This window comes from Danio rerio, chromosome 18 (assembly GCF_052040795.2).
Source record: "Danio rerio strain M-AB ecotype USA chromosome 18, GRCz13ab, whole genome shotgun sequence".
In the NCBI taxonomy this organism is placed as follows: Eukaryota; Metazoa; Chordata; class Actinopteri; order Cypriniformes; family Danionidae; genus Danio; species Danio rerio.
The window spans coordinates 10,690,853-10,718,160 of record NC_141038.1 but is presented as its reverse complement, the minus strand read 5'-3'; the positions used below and the strand labels follow the sequence as shown (position 1 = coordinate 10,718,160).

At 35.1% G+C, this 27,308-nt stretch overlaps 1 protein-coding gene across 6 annotated transcripts in view; it reads right to left on the bottom strand.

The window, feature by feature from the left end:
• The window catches only part of sema3ab (sema domain, immunoglobulin domain (Ig), short basic domain, secreted, (semaphorin) 3Ab), a 165,223-nt gene that overhangs the window by 66,669 nt on the left and 71,246 nt on the right, over nucleotides 1-27,308 (bottom strand). For 3 of the 6 annotated variants that reach the window (XR_015514153.1, XM_087291509.1, XM_087291510.1), the window contains exon 5: nucleotides 13,651-13,745. The exons of the other annotated variants lie outside the window; for them this stretch is intronic. The gene's annotated coding sequence lies outside the window, so the exon portion shown is untranslated. The remainder of the gene's footprint in view (nucleotides 1-13,650; nucleotides 13,746-27,308) is intronic. 6 annotated transcript variants of the gene reach the window in all.

Here is a 27,308-nt window from a genome sequence, read left to right as displayed (position 1 = left end):
GTAGTCAAATGTTTACAAACACAAGCGCAGCCGTTTAGAGCTCATTTCTGGTTGATGATGTCAGAATTTACCGGTATTTTGGAATGGATGTGTAAATGCTCTTTTCCGAAAAAAATTCCGTAACGTCCTCGCCTATGTGAACAGCGCTTTTAAAGCGGTAAAGTGGTTCCGGAAATTTTCCATATATTTTTTACAAACATGATCTCCATGTCACACTGTAAGATCTCAGTTATCATAATGTCAAACTGAACAACAATGAAGACGTGCCAAAACACACTCACACACACACACACACACACACACACACACACATGCAAGACTCATCTGGAGTTTGATGTCAATCCATGGCCCATTCAGCGACACACACTCTGAAATGAAGCCTTACAACAAACATAAACAATCTATAGCAGTAATTTTTAAATGTTTATAAAATGTTTTGATTTTTGTTTTTGAAATTTCCTCGAGGTGATCCTGTATTCAGAACGTTTTTCAGTACATTTAAAAAATCTTACCCTGAACTTATCTTATATACTAAAACGTTCTATAACATATTAATATCACCTACAATTATCAAGTGTACATTCCAAATTTAGGGATGGCAATTAGGTTGTCACATTGATATGTGCCCAGGGCTCCATTTTTGAGCACCCTGGGTTGTGCTTGTAGTTTTTGTTTTTACAAATCCATTAGAGGCTGCCGTGTACATTTTTGACAATTTCAAATAAGTTAATGTAGCATGTTTTTTTTTATATGTGCCATTTCTTATAAATCCGCTGTGTGTAAATGCCGCTATGAACATTTCTGCTAATCTCAATGTCCCTCTTGTGAGCATCCATGAGAGAAGCTGGTCAACTTGCTGTGCAAAATATATCAGTTTGATTTTGACTAATCCACCCACCCCCTTCCCTAAACCCCTTGTAGTGTTTGTTTTACATGCAAAATGCAACCATATGTACCTGCAAACGCATTTTTTTCAGTTCTCAAAAATGTAGCCCTGGGCACATATACCCAATGAGCCGGTTTTGTTCAGGCCCACAATTTAATTGGAGGGAAAATTTGATCACATGTCTATTAAACCAATGATCAAAGACCACATATTTTATTCTAGGATTATTCTAATCTTTTAGGATTCCCATGACTTAATTGGGTTTATTATAAAGAAATCCAACAGGTGGGGCAAATTTTGTATTTAAAAACATTTAATTATGCGCATACTGTATTTTCATTTCGGACACAGATGTGACCTTTTGAGTGACCCAGTTATGAATAAGCAGTAGATTGATGGATGGTTGGATCAGATTTAACCCTAAACTTTTTAAGTATAGTTCTAGGAACTATGAGAACTTTCTTCCAGTGCAAATTCCCCTATACTCAATCAAAAACAAATCTATTTCACCATATTTGTAATGACTCCAGGCTCAAACTGCATTCAATAGCGCTCCCTCAGACAAGCGTCATACAGTGTTCTGCTGTTTTCTAGCAAATCTCACATTGGCATCAGATGACCAAGGGCCTGAGGTACTTAATCGCAATATCTGATAAAGAGGGTGAACATTTGCGTATAAGAAAATACAGCTCCCACACAGAAAACTAAACATTTCTGCTGCTTCATTATTTTTTAAATAATTAAGTTGTGTGTTATTCTTTCTCATCCAAGTCATAATTTATTTCAGTGGTTGTCAAAGCTGATTTTGCATGAGATAATAATCATATTTCATTATTTTATCATATATTTAGTACATCAGTAGGCTCTATAAAGTGCTCAGAATTATCACATAACAGACTGAAAAGGAAAGCGTGTGTGTTATTGCTCAAAAATCTGTGCTAACAGGCACAAATAAATAAAGCCCTCTGGAGAAGCGTGGAAGATCCAGAACTAATTCGCTTTCAAATACACTCAATGATATGAAAACTGAAGCTCCTGAGAGTTTGTATATTCAGGCTGCAGGAAAAAACCTTCGTCTGGAAGATCGTTTGATTTTTACTTATTGTCTTTGCAAAGAAACCCAGGCTGATTGTGTAAACCCTCCCAATCCATGTGTCGAGTTAAATATGAACCACATCAGACAAGAAACCGGTTCGGAAACTTTGTTTACACTGCTGAATGAGATGAATATTTTCATTCAGTAAGGGTGAATTTACATTTATATTTAGCAGACACTTTTATCCACAGTGACTTACAACTGAGTAGGGGTTCAGCAATTCGACAAGAAGAAGTAACACACAATGTGTTAAATATACAAAGAAACTGTTAAGGCTGACTTATACTTCAATGTCAAGCGTACATGTAGTCTGGCGCAGGTCACATACCCCTTGCAATGGCTGACACAGACACTGATGTGCACCTCTGAAAAAAATTAACTACACACATTACAACGACACGTAGCACAAACTCTGTGATTGGTCAGCTTGGTAGCTGTGACGCGTGTGGTTAATGCTGAGAGTTGCGAGCTCAATGGAGTGATTGTTTACTCCATTGAAGTCCATGTCGAGACCTGCGAAGGAGCTCAAGATGGAAACTTTTGTTTTGTGTTTACCTTATACTTAAAGTTATTGCACGTCCGCTGGTTGTTGGTGAATGAACAAGTTTTAGCTATACTTTAAGGTAGCCTTCATCAATCGCTCTGGGGGAGAAGCTCAGACCAGACATGTGGTCAACAAACTCACTGGAATCTTAACGAATACTTGCTTTACAGACATGAGAAATATATCCAAATAAAGCTTGAAATCTGTGCTTTTAAATGAACCAAGTACACTTAAAAATAATAGTTTTCTGGTTTTGTGATCTGTATGAAAAGAACGTGAGGTACAGTCTGTCCTGTCAAATGCACATCACATGACAGAATCTACTCAAGCAAACACAAGCTTGTAAACCAAAAGTTGCTGTCATTTCTGGAGGAGATTCACCATCAAGACCAAGTTATGGATTAGTTCAGAAGAGCAGCGAGATCAGATGATCAATCAGAGAATGATAATGTGTAGAACGGCCATAAATGTGGTTAGTGTCGTGATCTCATTCCTTTTGAGTGTGCATGCGCATCAGCTCCGGACACCTGTAAATATGCTCACTTTGTTTGATTCAAACATTTAAAAATGAAGCTTATGAGACAGCTGTTGCTTAATTTTATTGGTTGTTCCAAATATGTAAAGTAATCGTAAGCTTGGCTAACAGTTTTGGTGAGTTAGATGTTTCCTTATTCAGACAGAATGCCAAAGCATACTGCCCGTACGGGTGTTTCAAAGATGGCCGCCTAGTGAAATGACTTGCCTTAAAAGGACTTTGGCAATTAGGAGGAACTGTGTTTTTTTTTTTTAGGGGTTTTAAGTTATCTGAATTAAATCGTTTAAGCGAAAATTTTGTACTATTAGTTTTTTAAATATAAATTCTATAATATATATATATATATAAATGCAATATATTAGATTAAATTAATGCAACTTAAGGGAGCATTGCATTTCAGTTTTTTTTGTGCTTCCATCAAAATAATATCTAAGCTTTGCATAACTCAACATACACTGTAGATGAAAATTGAACTGAACACCTATTAAAAGACCTGCTAAAAGGAATGTTATATTGACTAAATGGGACACACTTTCAGTTTATCTGAAGGATATTATTTTGTTCATTTGTACAGTATATAAGCCTCTTTGAACAGGCTCTGAATAATAAATGCCAAGAGCATTCTTTGAAGATTTCTAATTAAGAGTTTCCAATGAACTATTTGCTGTACAACTAATTCTCAATCATTTAGACAAGAAACCAACTGTAAAATTTGATCCTCTTTATTCTGTTGACTATAAGTATCTTTGCAACTACAACTATGGGGAAAATATAGAGACCACTTGAAAATCCTCAGTTTTATTTTATTTTGGATTTACAGTGATATATACCAATTAGATCTCTTCCAAACGTTAAAAAAGTAATTTAGGGCATTTCATTTTTTCCAATAAAATAACAAAAAAAGTGTCATGTTTAGTACAATCATTTTAAGACAATAAAGTGCTAATTTTTTTTTTTTCTTCGAAATGAATCACATTCAGTCATAATCCATGAAAACATGTTGTTTTGATCACCTGTCTTTTTATTACATTTTTAAAGTGTTTTAGACTTTAATAGAAAACAATTCATTATATGTTATTCAACCCTATACCTAATAAATCCATTAAATAAAGAGAAAGTGGTCTTCTCTTTTCAGAGCGGCACATATAAGCCAGCAGTCATTAGAGTATTAGTAGACTGTCAGCTTAATATCTGCTACAACTTTATTTTAATGTTCCTCCAAGAGACATTCTACCTACTACAAATAACTTTGAGGAAACAGCAGTTTATTATACTAACTAGTACTAGTAACTGACTATTAACATTCTAATAAGAGCTAGTTGACTAAATAACTTACAGTGTAGTCATCAGAATGTCTAAATAGAACCATGAAAGTAAAATATAACCAAAAACACTTACCTCATAGTGTGACCTCAGTCATTAGTTAAAATAAAAACACACTCTTTTTAATGACCTATCAATAGTAAAACCACAGGGAACATGAAAATCCCACTCAGCACTTATTAATACAAAACAAGCCCTTCCCAATCGCCCACACAGAGCAGCCTCATCCATATAAAGACCCAAAGACAAAAAGACATGCCCACACCCACTCTGATGCCCACCGCTCTTCAGACCCCTATCAGCCTCTTTCCAAAAACCCTTTCAGACTCCATCCACCCTTCCTGGCCCCCACTCGACCTCCACCCACTGCTGACACACTGCTGGGGTGGAGCGCTACAGTCCTCATCTGTTCAAACACTCGGCGAATACAATGCAATAAATGAGGCTGTTCAGCTTGGCCATTTGTCCAGAAGCCCACGCAGGGTCTGTCCTGGGACTGTGGGATCAAGGGACAGGTGTGCAAGGATGATTAACGAGACACTGACACATGATGAAAGACGAATTATGGGTTACCTGCTCTGAAAAATGACAAAAAGGGTCTTCAAATTTTGAAAACAGGGTATTATGATAAGTGCCATATAATTTATAAATAGTAACATGGTACTATAGTAAATATGATATGACAAACAAAAACACTATGGTACGGCTATAGTGTTTTAAACATGGTAGTATAGTAAATGTAACATCATTTACAAAAAGCACTAAATTTAATATCACTCACAAAGATACTATGGTACTAGTGTTAAATATTGTAGAATTTCAAATTAATTACCATGACACTATTGTAAAAGTACTGTAACCCTTGGCTATAAGATATTAGAATAAAACCCGACTACACCATCTAGGTTACTACCCGGGAACATATTAAAAAAAAAGAACTTGTTTGATAAACACAAAAAGTTACAACAATATGAAGGACCCTGCTGATCTGTTTTTGATTAATGACAGAGAAGTGACTTTACAAAAAATTACAAAATTTATTAAATTCCAGGGTTCAACACTAAAGGTTTTTCTACTGGTCCGATCGGGCCAATGGTTCAGATTTTTACTTACCCTGCCAAAATTTTCACTGGCCCCATCAAAAAAAAAAAAAAAAGGCAAGTTAGTAGTTATTTTTTAAGCTACATATTTTAAATAATTTATCAAAAATAAATCTGTGAATCTAGAATTTCAGAATTTTATTTTAATATTTAAAAAATGTTAATAAATGTATGATGAGCAAAATTCAGTGCTATGCAAACTAAAAGTGTATTTTGGAAAATGTGGAGGTATTTTATTGCAGTTTGAAATTATTTAACAAATGGTGGCTGACTGGCATATTGTGCAAATAAATAAATAGATAAATAAATAAATAATCGCTTAATTTTTTTGTTTTGTTCTCATGTAAATGTCTGCTTCCAAGACGCCAGACATTTTATTTTACCCTCATAATTTGATGTTGCCGCCATGTTGCTGTCTCTTCATTGTACTGGTTGTTATCAGGTTACAGAAAAAAATATCATGTTCAAAACATCAAATCTAAGAGAATCTAAAAAGAAATATGGTGTTAACGACATCACAGAGAAGGTAGCATTTTAGGACTAAAAAGCACAAGCTTAAAATGCACACAATTGATATAGTCGCAGGCAAATTAAACTTTAGTGACAAGGCGACACTGTCCCAATAGTCTTTTACACTGGCCCCGGCCATAGGACAGTCCTTATTGTTGAGCCCTGAATTCACGCCATGGCATACTCCGTTTAAAAAAAATGTAAAATGGTCTCATCAAAACTACCAATTAAATACCCAGGCGCAAAAAGACAAACTGCACAAAATCACAAAACATAAAAAAATAGGTCTACTCTTTTCCACTTAAATAATATTAAACATCTTGCTAGTAGTGGAGTAAAGGCAATAAATTAAAGTCTTTACTGTGATCTATATTCTCAGGCATGACACCAAAAATGTCCATCAATGGATCTGGGTCAATTGGATTGCTAAATATCTTTTTGTCACCATAATGTTTAATGGAATGTCCACAAGAATTAATCACAGCCCAGGACAGCTGCTGAGACAAGTTTAAAAGGCAGCCACAAATAATAATCTGAAACAACAGCTAGCACCATCAGGCTAAAGAAATTCAAGACAATTCAAATTTAAAAACGAACGCTTCTTTAAAACCCACAAACAAACTTCTTACCTTTCATAATTTCATAGGCTAGAGCAGACTTTGCGAACGGCACTCATCGTTTCACGCACACACACTTTCCTAAAAAAAAGGCATTCTTTAGACTATCAAAACTAACGAAAAAGACTAATAATAAACAACTCACCCAGGCTAGAGCAGACTTTGCAAACAGCACCAGTCACTTTCCTAATGATCAAAGCCTTTTTAAGATGATCACTTAAAACAAAGTAAAAACTAAAAAGCGAACAACTCACCCGCAGAAGGTCAACCAGGGACTAAAGGAAACGGTCTTTGACCACAGAGGCTTCACCTGCACTCCAGAAGTCGCATTCAATACTCACACAGACGCCTTTTAAAAGGTTGAATATCCACACACTTCCAATAATGAGCCACACAGGTGTACGCAATAAAACTATGTGCCGATGCCAGTAGGTGTATCCTGCCCTCAGTGTGTCACTACAAAATTCTAAAAATAAAACCAGTTACAATAATAATGTAAAGTGACAAAACAAGTCTTTGAATTTAGAAAACATGGCATTATGATGAATGTCATATCGCTTATAAATAGTAGCATGGTATTATGTTTAGAAATGTACTGAAAAACAATCTTCATTCCGATAAACAGAAATTGGAGAAAATAAATACAGGAGGGCTAATAATTCTGACTTCAACTTTAAGTCCACAGCAAATCCACATAATGTACAATACAGTGCAACGTTGATAGATCTTAGCACAAAAACTATCAATTATTCAGTGCTTTAATCTGAACTGATCTGCTATAATAGACTCTATTTGAAATAGCAGGACATGAGCCATTAAAAGAGTGAGATGACAGTAAGTGGTGTAAAGATGTAGCCTAATTTCAGAATGTCCTCTCATGATCCAAACACAGACCGTCGGCTTGTGGTGTCGACAGTGTGCCTTAACAAGAAGCAATTATTTACTCTATAAACATTTCATGGTAGAAGACTGGCATGCAGTATTAATGGACAGGAACACCACGCCGTGTGAGTCAGTTTCTCTCTCTCTCTCAATAAAAAATGGATGGCAAAATATCGTGAAAAAACCACAAAGCCATGAATAAATTACTCTGTGCAATGTGCTGGCCTTCCTACCGCGCAGAGGTCGATCCGCCCTTCCCTTAAGTGCCATCGGGCACATGGTGAAACCGGGACCTCACAGCACTGACCTTTCACACAGCTGTAAGTTGCACAGAAGCCGCACATGTGGTTCACATCAGATAACATTTCGTTCAGCCATTTTGCTTCATTTTACACATAAATGTAGGCGTGCGAGTATGTGTAAGTGCCGAATGACCTTTGAACTCCTACACAACTCCACAGGTTGGAGTTGGAATGATTTTAACCAAGTTTAATATGATGACAATGACTTTATATTATATAAAATACAGTAAATCAGTAATAATGCACATTTCAAAATGCTATTTAAAGTGACAAATTAACTCACCATTTCGTTTAATTATTTTTTCCTTTGCTTAGTCTCTAGTTCAGAGGTCACCACAGCAGAATGAACCACCAACCAGTACTGGGTAACAGCTGTACACTCTCATTCACACATACACTCACACACTATAACCAATTTCGTTCATTCATTTTCAGCTTAGTACCTTTATTCATCAGGGGTCGCCAAAGCGGAATGAACCACCAACATATCCAGCACATATGTTTTACGCAGTGCGTCACGGTGGCGCAGAGGGTAGCATTATCACCTCACAGCAAGAAATTCACTGGTTCGCGCCTTAGCTGGAACAGTTGGCATTTCTGTGTGGAGTTTGCATGTTCTCCCCGTGTTCTCATGGGTTTCCTCCGGTTTCCCCCACAAGTCCAAAGACATGTGGAATAGGTGAATTAAGCTAAAATCTTAAATTGTAAGCTAAAAAATTGTCCATAGTGTATGCGTGTATGGATGTTTCCCAGTGATGGGTTGCAGCTGGAAGGGCATTTGTTGCGTAAAACATATGCTGGATAAGCTGATTTGAATTTTGCTGTTGCGACCCCGGACTAATAAAGGGACTAAACTGAAAAGATAATGAATGAATGAATGAATGTTATATGTAGCGGATGCCTTTCCATGCTTCAACCCAGTATTGGGAAACACCCATACACACTCATTCACACACACACACACTACAGACAATTTAGTTTAACCAATTCCCCTATAGTCTTTGGACTGTAGGGGAAACCGGAGCACCTGGAGGAAACCCACACCAACACGGGGAGAACATAAAAACTTCACACAGAAATGCCAACTGAGCCAGTCGGGACTCGAACCAGCAACCTTCTAGCTGTGAGGTGACTGTGCTAAACACTGAGTAACCATGCCGCCCGACTCACCATTTATTCTCTCTCAAGTGGTTCTAGACCTTTATGAGGTCCTTTATTCTGTTGAACACTAAAGAAGATATTTTGAAAAATGTTAGAAACCTGTAACCATTGACATCCATACTACACTGTAAACCCCAATATTGTCTTTACTTAAACAATCAAGTAAAGTTGACTGAACATAACTTAAAATATTGCATTTTGGTTCTGTCACCTAAGAACATGAGTTTATTTAACCTTTACACAATGACAATGCATGAACTTAAGATTTCAAGCTCAAAATCACAATTTAATCCTTTGAAAAAAAAAATAGGTCATTTTTAATGCAAGGTCTTTTTTATTCAGAAAACAAGGCTTCATGTATGATTATTAACCATAATGGGAATTTTTTCTTTTAAATACATTTTTATAGTATATAATTACACACACAGACACACTTTTAACTGAACAGTTTAAGTATAATCTACCAAACTGACAAGTTAAATAAACGTAAATATGCAAGTTTTGGGAGAATTAAATTGAGGCAACAAGTTTACTCAATTCATTTCGTTCAGTCAAATTATTAGGGTTTTCAGTGTAGGAAAAACAAATACAGTGGAAGTTACAGGTTTCCAGTATATTTCAAAATAATTTATTTTGTGTTCAGTGGAGTAAAGAAACTCATGACGGTTTGGAAATAGTGAAGAGTGAGTAAATGATTACAGAATTTTCAGTTTAGCTTTTCTCCAATAAACAGTTTGTAAATTTAATTGAATTTATTTATTTGAACACTGAATACCAATTTAAATGCAACTTTTGACAAAAAAATAGTAATAATAATAAAAATATCATGGTTATTTCATACACACTGGTAATTTAAAGTGCTTTAAATAAACAAGAATACAAGAAACAAGACAATAAAAAATGTTAAAACAGGTTTTAAAGGAATAATGACTTTTAAAGGAATAATGACACAATCACTTTAAATATTCTTATGGGCATAATTCCTCAACCAAATGTAATGTGCGATAAATTGGTGATTGATTACATTAAGTATTTGCCACACTGCGTAATTAATTAGATTCAAAATGTTAATCACTTAGCAGCACTAATTAAAATGTCATTTATTTCCGTGATGCAAAGCAGAATTTTCAGCATCATTACTCCAGCCATCAGTGTCACACAATGCTTCAGAAATCATTCTAATATAATGATTTGATGCTGATTATTTTTAAAAACAACTCCATTTATTTATTTTTTATCTAAACAGATTTTACATGTATGTATGTGCAGTATGTATGTATGTATGTATGTATGTATGCATGTACAGCAGAGAAAGTAAGTATTGAACTCGTCACCATTTTTCTCAGAAAACATTTCTAAAGGTGCAGTTGACTTGAATTTTTTTCCCAGATGTTGGGAACAACCAAATAAATCCATATGTGCAAAGAAAACAAATCCAATTAGTTTGCAAATTAAGTTATGCATAATAAAATGAAATGGCGCCGAGAAAAAGTATTGAACACATGAAGAAAGGGAGGTGTAGAAAGGCAGTGAAAGCCCAGACAGCAGCTGAAATCTCTTAGTAGTTCTTTAGCAACTCTCTGTCCTTCGTCATTGTAAATTATTATCAGTGGCTTCAGTTCAACACCTACAATAGCAGGATGATGAAGACGAAACCAGGGTGGACATTTAAGCAAGACAATGATCCAAAACAAAGCCAAGAAAACTCTAAAATCCTTTCAGAGAAAGAAAATCAAGCTGTAGAATGGCCCAACCAATCACCTGATTTGAATACAATATAAAATACAAATTACAGATCAGATTTATTAGATGAGACCCACAAAACTATCAAGGTTTTTAAACTCACTCCTGAGCAATTTAATGTGACTTTATTCTCCATATGAGAGCTGCCATCATTAAAAAAGCCTTTTACATGAAGTATTAGATAGCTCATTACTTTCTCCTTGTGTCATTCTCTTGTAATTACACATAACTAATTTTTCAGATTAGTTTTATTTTTATGTTTGTATTGTTTGGGTTTCACCAAAATCTGGTTTAATCCCATGTTAACAGCTTCTTTAGAAATAATACTCCTAGAAAAAAAACAAGAAGTATTCAATACTTTTTTCCCTGCTGTATGTATGCACAGTTGCTAGCATAAATAAACACGAGCCTTAAACTTACTTTCAATACTTGCTATAGAATGCAATACAACAATATATTGGTAAATATATATTATATTAGTTAATATCAAAGCTAAAACTGGAACTAATCTAACAAAATACCCCAAGATCACATTGCAAAAAATAAAAAAATAAAAAAAATAGCACATCCTAATGAAAATGTCAGGGGAAAATAATAAATAAAATTTGAATAATGATGAAAACTTAATAGAAACACAGAAAACATTTAATGTAACTGCAATTTTGTAGTTTGTAAAATTTTAAATACTATCACATTATTATCATTCAATGTATGTTGTATGTTGTTAGTTTTAATAAAACTATTTTGTTTCAATGAATCATGAAATATTGTCTATATTCACTGAGGAATAGATTAAAATATTCATTATCAAAGGGGATGTACTCATTTATGCTGAGGACTGTATGCATCCACAAAGAGACAGACTCTCTTATTTAGAGTGGCTAATCCCTGTATTCAAGCTACCTGCTGAAATGGTGCATTCTGGGACATGTGTCTCTGTCTACATAAATTTATGATCACTAATGCATTTTTAAGGCTCATTCAACTCAGAATTAGAATAGAACTACCTAGAACTGTCACGGGCAAACAAGCACCTCAAGTCTGATATTAAGGCAAACTACACAGCAAACAAATAAATTAATAAAATGTATATAAATAAACACATATGTAAGTATAGCAGAAGTCAGTATTTTTATCCCTTTTGTATATTTTCCTCCAAATTCTGTTTAACAAAAAAATGTTTATTGAAGACAAATTTACAGGTAAACAGAACAGTTTTAATAACTCATTTCTAATAACTGATGATTCAATTTATCTTTGCTATGATTACAGAACATATTATATTACCTTTTACCTTAAAGATGACTCTCATGTGGAGTATAAAGTCACGTACATTGCTCGGGTGGGATTTCTTTTCACAGACTTGTATTAGCTGGGCCATTCTACAGCTTGATTTTCTTTCTCTGAAAGCATTCGAGTTTCCTTGGCTGTGGATCATTGTTTTGGTGAAATGTCCACCCTGGTTTCATCTTCATCATCCTGCTAATGTAGATGTTGGACTGAAGCAGCTAATATTCATTTACAATGACAAAGGGCAGAGGGTTGCTGAATAACTTCTGAGAGATTTCAGCAGCTGTCTGGACTTTCTCTGCCTTTCTACACCTCCCTTTATTCATTTGTTCAATACTTTTTTCCTGTGTCATTTCATTTTATTAAACAACTTAATTTGTAAACTAATTAGATTTGTTTTTTATTTTAAGTCAACAGCACCTTTAGAAAAATGTCTTCTAAGAAAAATGGTGATAAAAAGTGTTCATTACACTTACATATTTTGTTCAACCGGATAATCCTCACACTAAAATACAACTTTTAGCACTTAAAGACCTTAAATGTAAATGCAAAAACCGAAAAGCTAACATTAGGCTATAAACGGACTACAGCACCTTTGGGGCGCTCGCCTGTGACGTTCAAAAACCCTATTCAAAAAACCCATAGACTTTGGGACGAGGGAACCGAAACTGTTAAAATGCTAACTCGATTCCGGGTTTTTGCATACAAATTGACGTCAGAGTTCCTCCACTCTATTTTCCCTCTTATGTATATATAAAAGGTACAACATTGTGAATAAAACATCTTTGTGAACACTTCTACACAACTTCTATACCGCTTAAAGCGACATTTAAAGACTTAACCAGGGTAATTAGGTTTACTAGGCAGATTAGAGTAATTTGGAAAGTAATTGTATAACGATATATATATATATATATATATATATATATATATATATATATATATATATATATATATATATATATATATATATATATTTATAAATATACATACATACAGTTGAGGTCAGAATTATTAGCCCTCATCTTTTTTAAATATTTCCAAAATTATGCTTAACAAATCAAGGGGCTTTTCACAGTATGTGTGATAATTTTTTTTCCTCTGGAGAGTCTTATTTGTTTTATTTTAGCTAGAATAAAAGCAGTTTTTGATTTTTTTTGAATCATTTTAAAGTGAAAATTATTAGCCTCTTCAAGCAATATATTTTTTCGATAGGCTACAGAACAAACCATCGTTATATAATAACTTGCCTAATTACCATAATCTGCCTAGTTAACCTAATTAACCTAGTTAAGCCTTTAAATGTCACTTTAAGCTGTATAGAAGTGTCTTGAAAATATCTAGTAAAATATTATTTACTGTCATCATGGCAAAGATAAAAAAATCTGTTATTAGAGATATGTTATTATAATAGAAAACTATTATGTGTAAAAATGTGTTGAAAAAAATCTTCCCTCCGTTAAACAGAAATTTGGGAAAAAATAAACAAGGGGGCTAATAATTCTGACTTTAACTGTATAAGCTGACCAATTTTTTTTCAGTGTATTAGAGGATATGTATGTCAGTGTGTCTCTTTCCAACTTCCAAATCCACATTTCTGCAATTAACCTCCTTTATGACAGCTAAAGCCAATCATAATACAAATTCCCAAGAACGCCTACCTGTAGCCTGAAGCAGCGGCGGCCTTGAAGATGATTTTCCCCGACAGCCTCAGGTCTGCTCAGCGGGATTAAAGCGATTCATTCAGGTCTTTCAGCTGCAGACAAAGGCAGCTCTTTTAAAGCACTCCTCTTGACGCTAATCACTTTCCTAACACACAGACATGCGGTGGCCCGAGCCAACCTTAAGAAGAGTCAGAGAAATACAGCGGCAGGCGGATGGAGAACGGGATGTGAGGGAGTTTGAGGAGATCACTATTACGATTTAAGCTATGCAAAGCTCAAATGAAAAGCTGAAAGAGACGTCACAGTTTGACTCTAAGAGGTCTTGAGAGACATTAATATAAAAAAATGGCACATTTCTAAATTATTTTACTTTAAAAACAATTAAAGTGAAATTGTTAAGTTAACATAAAAGAATGTGAATTTTTTTTCATACAAATATCTAAAAACCACTAGAACAGCGTTATACTGAATTTCTTGCTTGCTGACTTTATTCCCAAAGTTTTAAATAATGTTCAAATCCAGCAAAATAAGCAAGTTTAACTAGTGACACTGAGTGTGTAATGTGTGGCCATGCTAATTGCTGTCACACACACTCGATTTATTGAGGTAAAGTTGGTTTTATATTCGCACATTCATTCATTTTGAAACAGTAACATATTGTGAAACAGTACGAAGCTACATTGTTTGCCACTACTTTGAACATTCGGTCTAAAATCACATGCAACTATGACTTCAGAACACCATTAGCAAGGTTTAATTGACTGTGAACAGTGTTGTGCTTTGACAGTCATTGGCTGCTAGTATGATTTCCCTATTTAAAACGTGCAGTTTTGAAATTATATTATTAAGGAGAAAGACAGAATGTGTGAATATAAAAGCAACTTTTCTTCAATATTTCATAGAAAACATGCTCAAAAATGCTTTAAAGGGTCACGTAACACCAAAGCACATGTTTTGAGCTTTTGACAGTCACATATGTGTCCCATGCTGCTAAAAACACTATTAGGATACGTTTCACAAAAAAGATATTCGTTGTTCTTGCGTTATTTCGAGCAAATTCGTTCTTCCAGTTTGAAACTAATTTTTGAAGCTTCGTCACAGTGATTAGATCCTTGCGCATATTCCAGCATGGAAACTGGCTGTCTGTACAACGTGACCTCTTTGAATGTGCAGCATTAATTCATGAGAGAGACTTAGTTTAAACCAATAAGCGTGCTCTATTTTGTATGAGGTGCAACTTCATTAATAAGAGAAGCCACATTGTGTTGCTAAAACAAGTGGAGGAAAAAGAATTGTTTAGAGACACTGGTGGTCAGTGTTGTGTTTATAAATGTGCTCCAATGAAAGTTTTATTTTCATTTCCCGCTATGAGAGTGCAGCTGGGCACATGTGTGGACTACAGTGCACACGCCAGACATATGTTTGTAAGGAACATTTTTTTAAGCTAGAGCTTTTGGCATCTGGAAACGGTGAAATCCGTATTTGCCGCTCATCTTCTTTTAAAAAAAGACACGGCTCCAGTTGGCGTTGACTGTCCTGTCTCTACAGATTTGGTAAGTGTGTGATCAGGGGTCTTTGTTTGTTTATTCAGATGGCAAAGTTAGTTTGTATCGTCAGCAGTATTCTTTCAGTTTTTAAAGACAGACCTTAGTCAAAATGATTTAGTTGCTAAATTTACAGTACGTTAATATCACTACAATATTACAGACCAAAAGATCCGCTGTACATGCTGCTCTCCGAGTGTAAACATGTAAACCTTAATCAAACTATTACTGTTGTGTAGAATTTTACTGTACTTTGTGACAGGACAGTCTATACACACGGCTTTCTGACGCTATCTAACGAGTGCATCTAAGTTACAATGAGAAAAAAAGTACTCTAAAGTAAAAAAAAAAAAAAAAACATAGTGAAGTGTAGTGTATTATTGCACTGCTATTGGACCAGTAGTGTATAAGCTCTTGCTGAAGGCTCTTGGAACAGTCATACCACTTTGGCATCAATCCCATTTCCTTCGCCGACACTTGCTCTTGGTATGGGGAGGAGAAATGCCAGCAATTTTCCAGTTTGCACTTAAATAAACTGGTATAAGCACTTTTGGTCTTTTAGTTTTCTTTCCATATGCAACCACCAGCCCCTGAAAACCATCCATCATCCAGTTAACATATGGCCACCTTGATGTCAAAACTCGGTCATGAATACTCAGCCCTTCAGAAAAAAATGTTCTCATTCACAAAAACTTTTTTTAATGCATCTGCATTATAGCTGCAATCAATAACCCAATAAAATTTTACAATTGCTATGAACTTAATTATGAAATGTTAAAATGAGAATCATTACTTCAACAATAGGTCATGCATAGGCTAAAACAAATTAAAAGCATTTATTCATCCAGAAAATGTATGGATATACTAGATTTAGTATAATTAATTAAAAACAATTGTAACTAATTAAGTGTTTTGTCAATGAACTTTACCTTGATTTAAAAATAATGTATATATATATATATATATATATATATATATATATATATATATATATATATATATATATATATATATATATATATTGCACTAAAAAAACTGCAAAGGATTTCATTTGGTCATTTTCTATGCACAAATTTGACCAGTAATATAATTTTATTTTGCATAAGGGTCAGTAATACCATTATTTTTTTAACTCAATAAGATCAATAACATGTTTAACATAAATTTTTTTTTATTCAATTTTTTTATTTATTTACTTTTATTTATTTTCTGTTATTATTTTTATTTTAATTTGCATAAAGGTCAGTAATAACATTATTTTAACTGAATAAGATCATGTTTAACCTAAACTATTTTAACTTAATTTAATTTAAATGTTATTTTATTTATTTTATATTTAATATTTTCTTTTCTTTTTTATTTTTACTTTATTTAATTTATTTTATTTTTATTGTCTTATTTTAAATTTTATTTATACTTTTTGTTTCATTTCATTTCATTTCATTTTATCTTTATTTATTTATTTATTTATTTATTTATTTATTTATTTATTTATTTATTTATTTATTTATTTATTTATTTATTTATTTATTTATTTATTTATTTATTTATTTATTTATGTATGTATGTATGTATGTATGTATGTATGTATGTATGTATCCAAACTTCTGTATTTATGTTTTTGTGTATATGAATTTTCAAAATAAAAAACACTTCCACTACCTGCAGGTAGTTTTTTGAATACTCTTCTATTTTATACCAACATTATTCTTACCATGAGACCCCATAGTGACATTAAATTTGTGAATATCCTGAAAGCACTGTCTTAAGCCTTTCCGTTGAAAAGCCTCCAGAAGGGCTTGTCAAGGCTAGCTGAGATCATTTAACAAAATACAGCGAGACTTTCTGAAATGGAGGAAAAAGGGGGTGGACAGAAAGTGAGTTGCCTGCATGTAAGGTTACACCTCAACTGAGTAGTCATAACAAAAAACTTCACCAAATCCATAAAGCCGGTACCTCTGGCTTCCATTTTCCCCTATAACAGCACCCACACGTTTGACATGTGTCACAGAAACCTCCAACAGTCATTTATTGAAGAGTTCAGCGCAGAGTTCAGGCCAACACTTCTAAACATAACACTAAAACATCATGTTCAATCATACATTCAGCCTGATCATGGTGCTATTTTTAGGTAATCTTATTGCTTTTAATGCCTTTCTGTATATAAATCCAAATACATGGAGGCTGTATATGTAAAGGTAAGCATGTAATGTGCAATCTTTTGCTCCAGCTGTGACTTTGCAGAAATAGAAACCCTTTCTAAATTAGAAATGTGTCGCTGCTGTGAATGGTTAGCACAAAAACTCTTATTGACATGGAAAATATTTTTGCATGATGTAGTGTCGTGTTCTGTGCTATTAGGAAATTGTGTAATCTAACAACAGAGAAGCTCTGATGTATTAAAAAAAAACAGTGATGATTTAGGCATTGGCTTCCAATCATTTTTTTATGTATTGAAGTCTAATAGACACATTGTAAAAATATTAGCAGTTAATATACTATTATAATTAGCAGTTTTTTGCTTTTTGTGATTCATGTTTTAATTTTTTTCCCATTTAATTATGCTTTTGAATTGCATTGTGGGAACTTGATCATTCCTCCAACAACTATTAACCTTGAAAAGTTCAAAAAGGGGTGACGCAGTGGTGTTGTAGGTAGTGATGTCACCTCACCGCAAGAAGGTTGCTGGTTCGAGCCTCGGCCGGGTCAGTTGGCATTTCTGTGTGCAGTTTGCATGTTCTCTCTGCGTTCGCGTGGGTTTCCTCCGGGTGCTCCGGTTTCCCCCACAGTCCAAACACATGTGGTTTAGGTTAATTGGGTAGGCTAAATTGTCCGTAGTGTATGTGTGTATGGATGTTTCCCAGTGTTGGATTGCAGCTGGAAGGGCATCCGCTGAGTTATCCGCTGGATAAGTTGGCGGTTCATTCCCCTTGTGGCGACCCCAGATTAATAAAGAGACTGAGCTCAACATGAATGAATGAATGAAGTTCAAAAAAAGTGTCTTTTATTAACTATTTTAATAGTTTAAAGTGTTTATTGTGCAGCCCATATATCGTTTCAGCATTGATATCGCAATGTGAGCATTTTCAGTACGCATTGCAGGATCTAAAAATTGAGGAGTGGCTGCCAACATCCATTTACATTTACATTTAGTAGACGCTTTTATCCAAAGCGACTTACAAATGAGGACAAGGAAGCAATTTACACAACTAAGAGCAACAATGAATAAGTGCTATAGGCAAGTTTCAGGTCTGTAAAGTCTAAGAAGGGAAGTATTAGTAGTATTTTTTTTTTTTTTTTTTTTTTGTGTACAGTTAGTGTGATATTCAAAGAGGCAATTGCAGATTAGGAAGTGAAGTGGAGACATCCACTCCCTGAATGGGTCTTTTGGGTCATTGCATATCCTTCCCTTGATAATCAAAACCCTATAACATATGGATGGGTAGTGTGGAGGGAAGGTGTAACTGTAGCAAAAGTTATTCAATTAAAAAAATAAATAAATAAAAAATAACATCCGTGTAAACGAGCCTGGCTTGCTTTGAGTCTCAGCCACTTCCATAGTGAAATACAACCCTCAAAACTCTCATGTGGCCCCATGAAAACGCTGGAGCTCAAATCAATCACTGATGACACCAGACATAAAACTCTAAGATCTAAAACACTACAAATGCTGGGTTGTTTCAACTTAAATTTGGCTAAAATATGGACAAACCATTGGTCAGTGAGTTAGGGCCTTTGTAGATTCAGCTTAAGACAGACTGTAGGCTGAACGTCCAACACACTTCACCCACTAACCTAAAACAGTTCAAGAGATTGCACCTGAGGTCCACCTGAAAATCCACACCACTCCCTACCCCCATGGAAGAATAAAGGCATCATGTTTACGACTCTGACAATTAGATCTTATCATTATCAACTAAATAACAGGTTTTGGGCAAAGCAGTGGCGCAGTAGGTAGTGCTGTCGCTTCACAGCAAGAAGGTCGCTGGTTCGAGCCTCGGCTCAGTGGGCATTTCTGTGTGGAGTTTGCATGTTCTCCCTGCATTCGCGTGGGTTTCCTCCGGGTGCTCTGGTTTCACCCACAGTCCAAAGACATGCGGTACAGGTGAATTGGGTAGGCTAAATTGTCCGTAGTGTATAAGTGTTTACCAGAGATGTTGTGGCTGGAAGGGCATCCGCTGCTTAAAAACTTGCTGGATAAGTTGGCGGTTCATTACGCTGTGGCGACCCCGGATTAATAAAGGGACTAAGCCGACAAGAAAATGAATGAATGAATGAATAGCAGGTTTTTAAAATATGTTTAGTTTAAGACATAGACTCTTTAAAATACACCCAAGAGTTTTATGTTTTAGTCTGTTATTACATGGACATCAAGGTTACCTTTTGCCCCCGAACATGACCCCCAACAAAACAAACTGTGTTGCATGATTTACATTCAAATTGTTTCTCAGTAGTGATGGAAGCCATATTGGTATAAGAGGCAAATGCTCATTTTTAATGCTATTGTTATTGCCTTGATAAGTAGGGTTTTGATTACTGCCTTCCATGACATGACATGATGCACTTCATAAGAGTTTATGTAATAATGGGTGAAAAAAACACTGAATGTGTTTTCTGCAGCTGAAATTGTCAGTTAAAAATAATAATTAACTAAACATTAATATTATTTTACCCATTCTCTGTTTGCAACTATGCAATAAGCTATGCACACCAAAGTTTTTGTAGTATTTTTTTTCTACATACAAGTTATCAACTTCCAAATATAAAGTGTGTAAGAATAGGAAAAAAATATAGATAGGTTCCTCTTTACTTTTGGGCAGTCCTTAGTGACAGCAACTATGGAGTTCAGACCTTCTGGCTATACAAGACTATAGTTTACTCATCCAAAATGTGCACACTTATAACATAAAATCAACCTCACTGTATTGTTACACACTGCCTCTGGAACTTTTACATCATAAAAAAATTCAGATTGGGATCATATTTCTGTTTTTTTGACATCCGTATCAAGCATTTTGAATGGTGTTTTGACAATTTAGAGCAATCGTACAAGTGTGACAATCTCAAGACTCCAGATTGGATTATGTGGCAGATCCTGATTAAATGCCTGCATTACTCATCAATTAGTTCAATGCTTTTGTGATAGGTACCCTAGAACGGTGTGGCTACTCAGGAGTCCTCAACAAAAGTTTTGTTGTGCTTCAATCTTGAATTCTTTATCTACATTATTATCCCCACACATTTGTCTATTAGTTTCATTTAAAATAAATAATTTGCGTTCAGACAATTTTGTTGGTTGATCTCGTGATCTTGGTTAAATTGCGACTCAAACAAGCGGGTCATAGCACAGGTAAAAGCCAAAATTCTAGAATGTCATCTGAATTTGTCCTCTAGCATAGCCTTTTATGATAAACAAAATGCAGAATATTAAAATACTGAATATAAAGGCAGATTTTAATAATATTATAAAGATTATATAAACCTAATATTTAATTTGTCTTTAAGAAGAAGGAGGATAACAAAAAAATCCTCACTGATTGAACACTCAGGGCCCTATCATACACACACCGCAATAAGAGAGGTGTTTGGCGTGATTTGTTGCTATTTTTAGGCCGGCGCAGATGTAATCTTTGCATTTTGCGGCACGTTTTATTAATAGCAAATCCATTTGCACCACTTTGTGGACTCATGGATGTTCTGGTCTATAAAGAAGATGTGTTAAGGCGCATTGTTGGTGGGTTGCTATTTTGAAGAACTACAATAGGCTGCTTCATTGAGCATTTAAAAGCAGGTCTAAAGTCCAGCGCAGAGCACGTTTGTTATGTGCCTATGTGGGTTCAAATGCTTACGCATTGCTTAATACAAACAAGATGTACAGCAATACACAAATATCTTTACATATGAAAAAATAATAAAGGATTAAAATCTTACAAAAATTATTATTTTCTATATAAATATAAAAACCACTACCTCCATACCTCATCTCGGGGGGCTTTTCAGTTTATTTATGACAATTTGCATTTGTATAATGTTATTATTATAAGCAGTATTATTTATTATATGCATATTTATATTTGTTTTAATAAATACAAGTTTAGATTTGTCCACCTGTCGAGTTTTGAAGACGTTTGCATCACCATACGGGGCATGAGAATAGGATGCGTGTTTGGAAATAACTAACTTGTTATTATTGCTCATTTATTTGTTTGCTGGAAATTAGAACTGAATTTAGAAATAGTTTTGAAACAAATATTTCAGCTAATGAATGTCTTAAGTGGAGTGCATACAACATTGTTTTCTTATCCACAAAAGTAAAGGAGTAAAGAATAAAAGTAAAGAGAAAGAGAAAGTAAAGAGGGTGAATGGAGGAGGCTCATTCTCTATCCTTGCTTTGCAGATGGTCTGTTTAACAGTTTTTTTGCTAGTAAAGCATTCAGTTTTTCCACTTACAAAAAGTCCACCATGTAAATAACAAATGCGCCATGGCGTGATGCAACTGAATAAGAGATGGGGAATAACTGGGAATAAGAGATGAGACTCTGATTGGTTTAATGCATGTTTTACTCAAAACACTGAGAATAAGCACAACGCTGTTAGACCATGCACTGAAGCGCAGAGCATATTTTTCCGTCCTTAAAATAGCAAAATTGGATTCGGACATGCCCTTAATGCTTCTACGCTTTATATTTTGCGCCTAGATCGCTAAAATACAACCATCAATTTTGTATTGTTTTGCATTTTCCAGCAGACTTATTAATATACATCAGACTCAGTGTGCAAAGTGGATCTTCAGGATAACAAATACAAAGAAACACATTCAAGCATTTCAAACTCGGTACACAAATGACCTTAAGAACCTTGGCATCATAATTTAAACAGACCATCTCCAAATATGCATAAGCAGAAGGTAGGATGGATCATTAAAACATAATTAAAACATTCATGAGCGGGAAGCCCTTCAGGTATCTTTGATCAGCAACGAGAAGCTCAATTCTTGTAGACATGTGCCACACGGCATTAGGTGGAAATGCCCCCTTCATAAACCCAGAGAAATGCTGGACTGTAAACACTAATAGCGGAGAAGTGTGAATGAGAGAGGTTGTGCAGGTTCAACCCAGCAAGAAAGCTTCCGTTAGACTCTCTCATTACAGTAGATTGATTTCACCTGTGCACACTTTCTCTCTGCGTCATAAATCATGGCAAGCTGTCAATGCGGCCTGTATTGTTCCAACGCAATTATTTCCTAATGAGTCATTTGAGTAAAAGCCACAGCGACAGAGATTGATATTGTTGTAAAATGTCTGAATGTGCTTTTCTCGTGACCCGTGGTAGAGCAGGAAGTCAGATACCGCTCAATGCGTCCTCGCCTGTGGAGTAAATCAACAGAGCTTTACACTTTTAATTGCTTGGTAGACATATTCAAAGTTGAGGTGCAATGAATGGAAGCCAATGCATGTGTATTGTTCAGATGCCAGATCAATGGAGAGGAATTTATCCCTTTTTCTCTTCACACTGGTGAAGATGCGCAAAAAAGATTAATAGTGGGTTTGAGTGAAAGACTATTAACCATCTTATCAGACAGCCAGCAGGAGGACAATAAATGACCCTGAGACAATGTCACCTACTTGTGCCAATAAGCCTAAAAAAAGTGTTGGTATTAAGACACATGCACATAAGAATTGCTGGCAGCTAGCTCTCTGCAACTCTCACATGGTCGCCCACTAAAGCTAAGCAGGGCAGTAAGGGGCACTCAACCTGTGGTCTTTGTGGGTCCTATTGCCCTAGTACATTGACTTTATACTTCTCTATAATGAAATGTTAAACTGAGGTCTTGACTCTCTGACATAAAATATCCCAGGATGTCCTTCAAAAAAGAATAGGGGTTTAACCCCGGCATACTGGCCAAATTTGCCCACTGGCCTCTGTCCATCATGGCCTCCTAACCGTCCCCATATCATAATTGGCTTCATCACTCTGTCTCCTCTCCACCAATCAGCTGGTGTGCAGTCTGGCAGGTAGATGCTGCACACTGGTGGTGGATGAGGAGATTCACTCTAAAAGTATGTGAAGCGCTTTGAATGTCTAGAAAAGTGCTACATAAATGTAAGGAATTATTATTTTTTTATCATTAAGAAAAAATATGCACTTTTTTAAAAAGGACCTATAAAGCCTCATTCACACTGCAAGCAATTCACAGCAACAAACCGACAATTGACCTTACATTTCAACGGAGAGTGAGCGACTTCCGGCATCATCTGTCTACACGAGTGAAAGCGACTGTTGGCGACAAGGTAGTTATGTTGAGCGATGTGAAAAAAAGTTGCGAATCGTTCAACTTTATGCAAATGAAGAGTGACTTTCTTGAGCGACAGCCAATAGGAGCACCAGTAGAGCTGCTCACGTGATCCTCTCTCAGCTCCTGCAGAGGCTGGTTGTATTTCTACACAGACCTGCATTTGCAGCAGATAACCGTTTTTTCTAGATAGTCTTTGCAAATGAGCATAAGAACTGATAAGTACTGATTCCTTTGTGTTAAGTGTTTTCTCTAAACAATGTTTACTTTCAGCAGCACGTAACTTACGGTGGTTGGTGGTGTTTAGGTAATTTAGGATAATTCTAAGGGGCCATGCAGTTTTGGGTCCCCCAGAGATATTATTAGGGGGCCAAAATGCCTATGTTTCAGCATAGTGGCAGATTATGTGGGTTTAATTTAAGTATTAAATGTGAAGTTAGTGGGTAGCATGGTGGTGCAGTGGGTAGCACAATCACCTCACAGCAAGAATGTCGCTGGTTTGAGCCCCGGCTGGGTCAGTTGGCATTTCTGTGTGGAGTTTGCATGTGTTTCCTCCGGGTGCTCCGGTTTCTCCCACAAGTCCAAAAACAAGTGGTATAGATGAATTGGGTGAGCTAAATTGTCCGTAGTGTATGAGTGTGAATGAGTGTGTATTGATGTTTCCCAGTGATGGGTTGCAGCTGGAAGGGCATATCCTGTGTAAAAACATAGGCTGGATAAGTTGGCGGTTCATTCTGCTGTGGCAACCCCCGATTGATAAAGGGACAAAGCAGAGAAGAAAAGGAATGAATGAATGTGAAGTTAGTGTGGTTTAATATACAGTAGTTTATGTCAACAATGGAAGCTCTTTAAACTGCAACTACTTCAATAACCTGACTGTGAGCAACAAGATGTATAAAGCTATTAATAACATGTTCGCACAACAGTATGTGAAAGGAGAGGAAGCACATCTCCTTAGCTGTTGATCAGGCTTCAGTTCATGTTTCTATCCGGTCAATGGTGTGATCGTCTCTGTACATTGGTCTCAGTGACATTGATAAGTAGGTATATTGATCAGAGCCATGTTTTACACTGACCGTGATGAGTGTGAGGCCGAGGTCACAGTGAATGTAATGCTGAATTTCAGAGATCCTGAACAATAGTATCCAGTAATTACAACTGAGCCACACCAATGCCAGAGAGAATGAGAGAAAAAGATGGTGGTATACAGTAGATAATGGAAGAATGGAAAGAAGGATGAGTAAACTCTCAAAAATCAGCCTGAGTTCGACAAAATTAAAAACCCTTTTGACATATTCAGGATTTCATTCAATAATTCTAAGAAATTTAGACTAATTTATGCTCTCCTTTTAGCTAATATTTTAACCTACATACCTGCATGTCAATCTGTCTGTCACAAAGGCAAAAAAGCACACTGGACTAACAATATCCTAAACATGCTAACAATATACAGTAGAATCCGCTAGCAGCCTTCTAAAACAGGATAGCAACAAGCTATCGACATAATAAAACACACAAGTCATGTGTTAAAAAAATCCTAAACATGCCAACAACATATACAGTAGTAAAACCTGCTAGGAACATTCTAAAACAGGCTAACAACAAGCTATCAACATGATGAAACACATAAGTCTCATTAAAAAATATCCTAAATATGCCAACAAAATACAGCAGTAAACTAGCAACATTCTATAGCAGGCTAACAACAAGCTATTAACATAATAAAACATGTTAGTCGTGTGTTAAAAACATCCTAAACATTAGGGCTGTGCAATTTATCAAAAATCCGATTTCGATTTTGGCTTCTAACGATTATGAAAAACCATTAATGGAGATAAACGATTATTGCATCATGTACCCCCTTTCCAGTTGTACTCGTTTGTTGCTTTAAAAAGCACGAAAGACCGCATGCTTATGTGTGTGTGCAGCACGCACACACAGTCAGAAGCATGCGGTCAACATTCCATCTCATTTGCACACTGAGACACTGCACAAATAGGTGTCAAAATGCGGCCTATATATATATATATATATATATATATATATATATATATATATATATATATATATATATATATATATATATATATATATATATATGACATCTATTATTCATTTATGTATTTATTTTTTTATTGTTGCAGTTATAAACAAACTGTGTATTATGTTGTGGCAGTGGTCTAATTTTATCTTTTAGACACCTTTTTCTATTTGAATTTTGTTGCACCCATGACCATTTTTTGTAAATACATTTATAAAACACTGTTTTGCACTTACGACTAATTATTTGAATTATAGCACTGTTCAAGAGTTTTATGAATTTCATATGACTTTCCATAATATTTATGTACAATTCCATATTAAATATTATAAGCTCAAGAAAATACAGAAAATTTACTGTAAAATTACAGCAAAAAAAAAAATTGTATAACAGGAAACTTCTGTAATTTTAACGTCCGCTATTTTAGTTTTTGTTTTTTTCCCAGTACCCTGGCTGCTAGAAAAAGAAAAAAAAAAGTGAAATAACTTTATGTTTTGCAGTGTACTGTTTATTGCAATTTATAATTACAACTAACTGAACACCTTCCAACTTCCAAAGTTTTATAAATTTCTTTAAACCTTCTGCTCAGGCTTTCTCAAGCCAACATGACAAACATTTTTTTTATCTAGTTTACTTGTGATGCCACAACTGTTCACCACACACACCTGCCCAAATGAGAAAGACAGAGAGCGGTTCTGCTTAATGATGCCATTCTATGCTTTCATTCTCAGTTTTTTTCTTGTTTTTCTAGAATAAAAACAGTCAGGGAACATTGCACAGCTTTTACACCTCAATGCATGACAGATGCTTTCCATTCACGGACTTGACCAGGGTGCACACCGTTTTACCATGTGAACTCTCTCTCAAACACACACACACACACACACACACACACACACACACACACACAGACACACACACATACTAAAACCATATGTATCAGAATTACCACCCAAAAAAGTGACCACCTAAAAGTGTAAAAAAAAAACAACTTTCACTTAATAAACACTGATTATTGAAATGTGTTCCCCCAAAAAGTCCAACTTGCTATTTAATTGTGTATATTTTATGAACATTTCTAGTGAATAACAAACTCACTTTTAAGTCAAGTACACTTTATAATAAGGTACAATACTTGTTAACATTAGTTAAATACATTAATTATACAAAATGTATTATAAAGCATTGCTTAATGTTAATATTAGCTTCAACATTTACAAATTCATCATTCAAATCTAATACATTAGAATTGAATGGTGAATTATCACTTTCACTAAACTAATTTAATATTAGATTGATGGAATTGTCATATAAACAACCATGTAAACAACAATAGAAACAAAATAGGTAATTTTCGAATAAGTTAATGGGTTAGTATCAAGTATTTCTGCACTCTTGTAATGACATGTCAATCTGGCTCTGTAGCCTTGGGCAGACTGGCTAAACAGACACCGCCAATTTACTGCTAATTAGACTGGAGGAAATTGCACCTCGTTTTAATTTACTGCTCGACAGCAGCCAATATTTGACACAACACACCCACACTCCAAGTCTATCCAGGTGTTAAAGGAGAAACAAAGAGAGAGCGAGAGAGATTGACTATGAACAAGTCCAGACAGCGATGACCTGCACTTGCCCACTTCCTAAGATTGCAGCGTAAACAGGTGCATTACAACATGTTTTCAGCTGTATACAAGTCAAAACAATGCAGACATTTTAATTGGTTTATTTCGGTTTTCTAGTATTCATTTTAAACTTTGATTGGATTGATCTTTCT